This window comes from Hibiscus syriacus, unplaced genomic scaffold, assembly GCF_006381635.1.
Source record: "Hibiscus syriacus cultivar Baekdansim isolate YM2019G1 unplaced genomic scaffold, ASM638163v2 tig00111330_pilon, whole genome shotgun sequence".
Classification (NCBI taxonomy): domain Eukaryota; kingdom Viridiplantae; phylum Streptophyta; class Magnoliopsida; order Malvales; family Malvaceae; genus Hibiscus; species Hibiscus syriacus.
Window position 1 is genome coordinate 7,655,926 of NW_024063059.1, and position 7,717 is coordinate 7,663,642.

A 7,717-nucleotide genomic window follows, 5' to 3' on the forward strand; every position below is an offset into this window, starting at 1 on the left:
TAAAAATTTTATTTATCCATAATAAAAATTTTATTTATCCAAAAAAAAAATATTATTTATAAAGAACTCAGATTTAAACACGAGATTGCACAATATTTAAGTGTAGAACTGATACTACCTGTAAGTACAATAAATTAATATATTTATATATATATATATATATATATTCACATTTGATACAGCCACATCAGCACAATTCAAATAAAAGGATTAAATCCGTTAATACAGTAGAGTATAGGGAGTAGTGATAGAATTTGACCAATCCCGAATTATTATAAAATACGTCGGAAGTGACATTGTTTTAGGAGTACAAGTAAGAACAACTTTCAAAAGCATAAAAGCTCATCATCTTTCTGCACTGAACCTCTTTCACGGTCGAGTCCAAACAAAACTAGAGTTAAAAAAATGTACAAGTCTTTGGATTCTCTGTCCGTTAAAGATTTGGCGGCATCGGGGATTCCGATTGAACTTGCCGGAGTAATTCACGGGAAGGTGACTGAGATCATTCGAAATTACGGATCTGCCTCGTCGGAGACTTGGAGCAGAATTTCCAAACATGTACTTACCCCTAATCTCCCTTTCTCTCTTCATCAACTAATGTACTATGGTTGTTACAAAGATTTCGGACCCGACCCCCCTGCTTGGATTATTCAGTTTAATTTTTGTATGCAAACAATGAAAAAACTCTGATTTGATTGAGTTAAAAAAACCCATATACTTCTGTTACTGCGCACTGAACTGGATGAGTAATTTGTATTCTGTTTCGATGTGAAATCCTTTGAGAAGAAAAAGGGAAGTCTAATTTGCGATTGAAAATTATATTTCTTTGATAGAATGCAGTAAAGAAAATAATCGAATATTAATCTGTTTTAGTTAATAGATTTCTTCTTTTTTTCTCTAATGGCTTGCTAGCCTAGAATTGCTCCAACTAGATGGTGCACTGGTTTAATAATATTTTAGCTTGTCGCGTAGATGAATCACAAGGTATAGCCCTAATTAAGGAAGAATTTTCAATTGCACAAGGTTGGTGTATTAGTACTGATTTTTTTATTCTGTCAAATCATGTTTGGAAAGGGAGAGTGCATTGTTAACAAATGTTGGGAGTCTGTTGGAGAGGCGTGGACAAGAACTCTTGGGCTCCAAATACAACGACCCTAAATCTAGTTTCCCTCATCTTCAGGAATTTTCGGTCTCGAATCCTGAGGTATGACTGTTATGATTCCAAGGTTGCATTTTTAAAAGCTAACATAATTGTATTTGATGATTTTGAATTTTGGGTTAGTTGTAAACAAATATTGTTTTCTATTGATATACCAGGTTTATTGGAAAACTATACTGGATGAATTATGTGTAGATTTTTCGGTTCCTCCAGATTGTATCTTACAGAGTCCCTCTGAAGACAGCCACATATCGAATCCAGGAGGTAAATGGCTTCCTGGAGCTTTTCTGAACCCCGCGAAGAACTGCTTGGTTGTTAATAGTAAGAGAAGTTTGGATGATATAGTAATAAGATGGCGTGATGAGGGAGATGATGATCTGCCTGTGAAAAGCATGACACTTAAGGAATTGCAGACGGAGGTTTGGTATGTTGCTCTTCGTCTCATAGATGCAGTGTTTGCTCATAGTTGCTTCTATTATCGTTAATTTTCTTTCGGTATGCATAATTACAGTTAAAGATAGTTTGTCTTGGAATCTTCTCAAAATCTTAAAAGAAAAATTCATCCAGACTAAATGAAAGTGAAGTTCAGAATTAACTAAATGGTTTTACTGGATCCTAACATTCATCACTGAAGTATGGAAAGCATAACATGAGATGCTAGCAAGTACAAACAGAAATGGTATTGAGTTGTAATTTTTTTTTTAGTTCCCAATAAGCTGCAAGAAGATTAAACATTAGTGGTCTTGTAATTTCTGTGTTTTATGCTGTAGAAGCAATTTTGTTCACATAGTTGTCTTGTAGTTTTAAAGGATTTTTAGCCAAACTGGCGTGCTTATTGGATTCATTCAATGATTCTTTATTTATATATATGTATATGTATTGTGCACATTATTGCTTGTGATTTTGAGCGTATATGTTGAAGTATGTCAGAAATAGATAATATTTTAAAATTTTTACTATAATTTTGTTGGGCGATTCTACTTACTAAGGTGTGCGGGAATAGTCTTATACGTACTTTAGATTTTTTTTTTAATTTGATCGATGAAGAGTCTTGATGTTGTAATCAAAATTGTTGTTCTTAGTACTTGTACCAACTTTTATTAACCAGCAGTCCTTTTTTATTCTAATTTGTAGGTTTGTTGCGCATGCCCTGGATGCTCTGGGTTTGGACAGAGGTTCTGCAAAATGTCTACTCTGTGATTATCTATCTTGCAATTGTTCTAGCAGGCTATGTAGTTGTTTCCATTGCTGACAGTTTTGTTTCACTTGAAATATCAACAAGGCTCAAAATATCAGAAGCGAAAGCCATTTTTACTCAGGTTGTTTTCCTTTCAGCAGATTATGAAACATTCTTGTATTTACCATCTCTTCTGAATATCTGCAACTTGTGTTTTTGGAGCTCATGCTCTTATTGTGCTTACATGAAATTTGTTAATTTGAATTAGTTCTGTACAATGTAGGTCTTGATATGTGCTTTTTTATTAGGATAGAAAGTTGTAAAAGTCACTTAGATGACCTTTATATAGAAGCTTAAGTACATTTACTCGGTCATTTAATTCTTTGGTTGCTCCTCTATTTCAGGATCTTATTATTCGTGGTGAAAAAAGACTACCTTTGTATAGGTGAAGTTCTTTAAACTGTCATCAACTATTTAAGGCTGTGTGTTCCTTTCAATGACAGAACCTAGACAGGGGAGGGGGCTTGCCCCCCAGAATTTTGGAAAATTGTCATTTTGCCCTTTGAAATTTTAAAAATGATCATTAGACCCCTCAATTATTTGGAAAATTTCAATTATTTCCTTAAAATTCTTAAAATTTCTCATTAATATATATTTATATATTGAAGAAACACCATGACAAAGCTTACCGTCAAAGTTTTGTGTTATATATATATATTAGACCCCTTCAAAAAAATCCATAGTCCCCCCATCTCCCCAAAGTCTAGTGCCAAGATCTGCCAATGGTTCCGTTGTATTTATATTTCTAATTTCTTATAAAAGTTCTCACAATGTAGCTTCCATTCTGCAGTAGAGTTGTGGAAGCCCAGGCACCTATGGCCATTGTTATTCCGTCCAGCTCTAGTTTCAGCATCAAGTTGCGTGATGGTGATATTTCGTTGCATGATTTTCTAGAAAGAGTTAAAACATTCAAGTAAGCACTTGATTACTTCTGGCTAATAGTCATCCGTTGTCATTCCCCATATCCCTCTACCTTCATTTTTCTTGAAGAGAATATATGAAAGTTTGTATAGCTTGTTTTGATGCCATATCTGAGCGACTCCCATGAGATATCTTTCATTTTCGCTATTGTGGAACTGATTTTTTGGTTTTCTATTTGTAAGTAGCAAAGATTTACATCTTTAATGAAGGTGGATGTTAAGTATATTTACTTAATGATTACGGGTTGGAGAATATTCCTAGCTAGGACGATCTAAACAGTTAGACGGGCATGGGTGGTTATGCAGTGTGCCTTGTTAGCAATATTCAGAAGATGTTGATAATTTTAAAGCAATCTTCTTTAGCAAGAGGCAACTCTCTCCAGTAGCTTCTTGAAACTCCATATTCTAAAGTTTTGCAAATTATGGCTTCTCTAACATTGGAAAAGACAAACTTTAGATATTATAAAATTGGTATTTATTGAGACAAGGTAGACCAAATGAACCAAACCCTCACCACTACTCATATTGGTCCACTAAGTTGTTGATATTATTGTAACATCTAACATGCAGTTGTATTTTTTTTTTTTTGGAAAATCACTTGATTATCAATTTCTTCATTTGATTGCATGTAATATCTCTGCTAGACTTTAAGTACCTGCCCCTTGTTTTCTTTTTGATCTCAAATTGCAGGGGACATGTGTTTAAGGCAGTAGAAAAACCGATAGAGGCATATACAAATATACTTTTCTCATCTGGAACTACTGGTAACTTCAAAAGTCTTCTTATTTCTTGTCATTCATTTCTTTCAGACAAATGGTATTTCATGGGAAGGGGTGGCCTAAAGTTATAGTGTAGTTTCTAAGTCCTGAATGGAATAAGCTTAATTCAGTTAAGAAAAAACTTCCTAATGTTTGTCTTAGCATAGCTAGATCAAATGTATGTGGTAGAAAATTTCCAGATGGGTAATGTTCTGAGAAACAGAATTGGTGCCGTTTTGGTTGGAGCAGTGTCCTACATGTAAATTAATGGTAACTCGTGTTTGCTTGATGTTCAATCAATCAGTCTTACTTGACAATTTCATATGCGGATATATACCAATAAAATTCAGGAGACAAATTTCCTACTTTTGATTATAGGAGAGACGTCAGCAAGGGAAATACTTACCATTTTGTCTTCTGAGTTATTATCAGGCATGTTAGTTTTGTATGTTACAACCATTTTTTTGTTCCTTTTGCTAGATGCTTGCATCGGTCACATTTTTTGCAGCATCCTACACCAATCGGTTACCAAATTTTGGGTCAAATATCAAGAAAGGAAACAAAAATGATGTTAAAAGTTTAGTTAACTATTAGTTATTTCACTGTCACAGTTGTTAAACCAAAGAGTAGTAGGATAGAACCAAGAAGTTAAATTCACATTTCCCACTATTTCTCCATATTTTAAAGTTGGCTGAAGATCAGAAAAGTTGAAATTGATGGGCTAATGGAGCCTATTGCTTGTTTAGGTGAGCCTAAAGCAATTCCATGGACCAATGGGATTCCTTTGAAAGCTGCTGCTGATGCATGGTGCCATATGGACATCCGCAGAGGTGATATTGTTGCATGGCCTACAAACCTCGGATGGATGATGGGTCCTTGGTTAGTATATGCTTCATTGTTAAATGGTGCTTCAATGGCACTATATAATGGATCTCCGCTTAGTTCTGGCTTTGCCAAGTTTGTACAGGTAGTAATTTATTTAAAATATTGTCAGAATGGTATTTTTCACATAGTTGTTTCCCTAAAGAATGAAAAACCTTGACTTATATAATAAGCTTATAGAATCCCCCACCCAAGGGAGTGCTTATGAATGAATTTATATCATATTTGTCTCGGAATTGACTTATTTTCACTAAACTTGTCTAGGATGCAAAAGTAACGATGCTTGGTGTCGTCCCTAGCATTGTTCGCACTTGGAAAAGTACAAACTGTATTGCTGGCAATGATTGGTCATCCGTCCAGTAAGTTTTCATATTTATTCGAGCTTGTCTGTTCTTCATATGATCAAATCATTAGGGGTGATGTAAACATACACTTTGGTTACATTTTTTATTAGAAAGTTAACTTGCTCCGGATTTTTTATCCAATGTTGATTCTTCCTGGCTATGTCTGCTGTTTTTCTGAAACGGGCAGTTGCTTCAGCTCCACTGGTGAAGCTTCTAATGTAGACGAGTACCTATGGTTGATGGGGAGAGCTTGCTACAAACCTGTCATTGAATATTGTGGTGGTACTGAAGTTGGTGGTGGTTTTGCTTCTGGATCATTTCTACAGCCCCAATCGTTAGCTGCTTTCAGTACACAGTTATGGGTTGCCGCTTATTTACACTGGTGAAGCTTCTAATGTAGACGAGTACCTATGGTTGATGGGGAGAGCTTGCTACAAACCTGTCATTGAATATTGTGGTGGTACTGAAGTTGGTGGTGGTTTTGCTTCTGGATCATTTCTACAGCCCCAATCGTTAGCTGCTTTCAGTACACCAGTTATGGGTTGCCGCTTATTTATTCTTGGTGACAATTTGTTTAATATTAAGCCCAATGATGCTCCGGGGATGGGAGAACTGGCCCTCGGCCCTCTTATGTTTGGTTCTTCAAGCACGCTGCTAAATGCTAGTCACTACGATGTTTACTTTAAAGGAATGGCTACATGGAATGGTCTGGTGAGAAATTTGTGGCTCTCAACATTTTTTTCCTTTCCATTTTATTTTGGGTGCATTATCTTCTGTATGATCTGTAGTTCTATGTTAATGATGCAAAATTATTTGGAATACTTGACCCAGTGCAATGAGAAAAATGCTCGTGTTGTACTTGTACATTATTTGTTAATGGATTTTTAAAATGTAAAGGGTAAAATTAATCTATGTTGCCCAGACTTGGGAGGTCAGTGTCAGACGCGAGCATGTGTATGACTCAAATTTATTCAACTTTTTAGAAGTTTTTTCATATGTTTGAAGGATTATACCCCAAATTTACACCTGAACATTACATACACGTGGAACATGAATGCCTAAGAAAAAAAAATGAAGAGTTCATATAATGCAGATACAAATTATCGTCACCTTACATGCCTTCATTTTATAGTGATCTCTTGCAAGTAAAACTTTTGTGTCTGAATTTAACTTTGCAGGTTCTCCGAAGGCATGGGGATGTCTTTGAGCGCACATCTAGAGGATACTATCACGCACACGGTCGTGCTAATGATACAATGAACATCGGGGGCATCAAGGTATTTGTTTGATTCTATGGAATATAAGCTTTGGTTTGGGGTTTGAGTATTCCAACTATATGAAGATCCCCATTTAATTTCACCAAGTAACCATCTTCTTAATTCACATTACCAAACATTCCGGGATTTGGTCGTCACTCTTGCATATGCTTAATAAAAAGTATTATTTCTTTGGGAACCCACATGTCCCTCGATGTTTTGTTTTCCAAAGATGACTCTTGGATTGAACCAAGAACCTCTTCCTTAAGGTTGTCATTTTTCCCTCACGAGCATCAATCGAGCTAGGTTATGACCAAAGCATGGTTCATGCGGTGATTTGCTGTAGACATCAAAATCTCAGATATTACGTGTTCTCACGGTTGTCTTTCTAGAACAAAGTCTTACGAGTGTTTGCAATCTTGATGCTCAACTGGCTAACTGATTGAACAGGTGAGTTCGGTTGAGATTGAACGCATCTGCAATGCAGCAAATAGCAGTGTACTCGAGACAGCTGCGGTTGGGGTGCCACCGGCAGGCGGCGGTCCCGAGCATCTGGTAATTGCCATAGTGTTCAAGGATCCACGTAACTCGAAAACGGACTTAGATCAATTGAGAATATCTTTTAATTCAGCAGTCCAGAAGAATCTCAATCCATTGTTTAAGGTAAGCTGCCGCTGCATTCTGCATTTCTTTTCTTTTTAAAAAAGAAGGAAAGAAAATATATAATTCATGGTTGATGTTAACAAAGTGCGATAAATTATAAATTTGTAGGTTTCTCATGTTGTGGCCGTCCAATCTCTACCAAGAACAGCTACTAATAAGGTGATGAGAAGGGTCTTGAGGAAGCAGTTGGCTCAATTCCCCCATAACTCTAAACTATAATTTCACAACACACACACACACACATATATATATGAAGAGATTCCATGTAAAATTATAATACCTTCTTTTTGAGGTATAAAATTATAAAACCTTAAAATTAGTTGTTTGCACAAATATAAATACTTTGTTGTTAATGTAAAGGTTCTGACATTTTAATAATGGGGTTTACAATGTAATTGCATATAGATAGAAGGTGTGAAAGCAACTTTTCATTGTAGTTTGGAAAGTGAAAAAAGATATAGTAAGACAGAATTATCCTTCTCTTTTATTTAGTTTAGA

At 35.6% G+C, this 7,717-nt stretch overlaps 1 pseudogene; it reads left to right on the plus strand.

Moving 5' to 3' along the window:
• The first annotated feature begins 355 nt into the window (after positions 1–355).
• On the plus strand, positions 356–7,510 carry LOC120158831 (annotated as a pseudogene).
• The last annotated feature ends 207 nt before the right edge of the window (positions 7,511–7,717 follow it).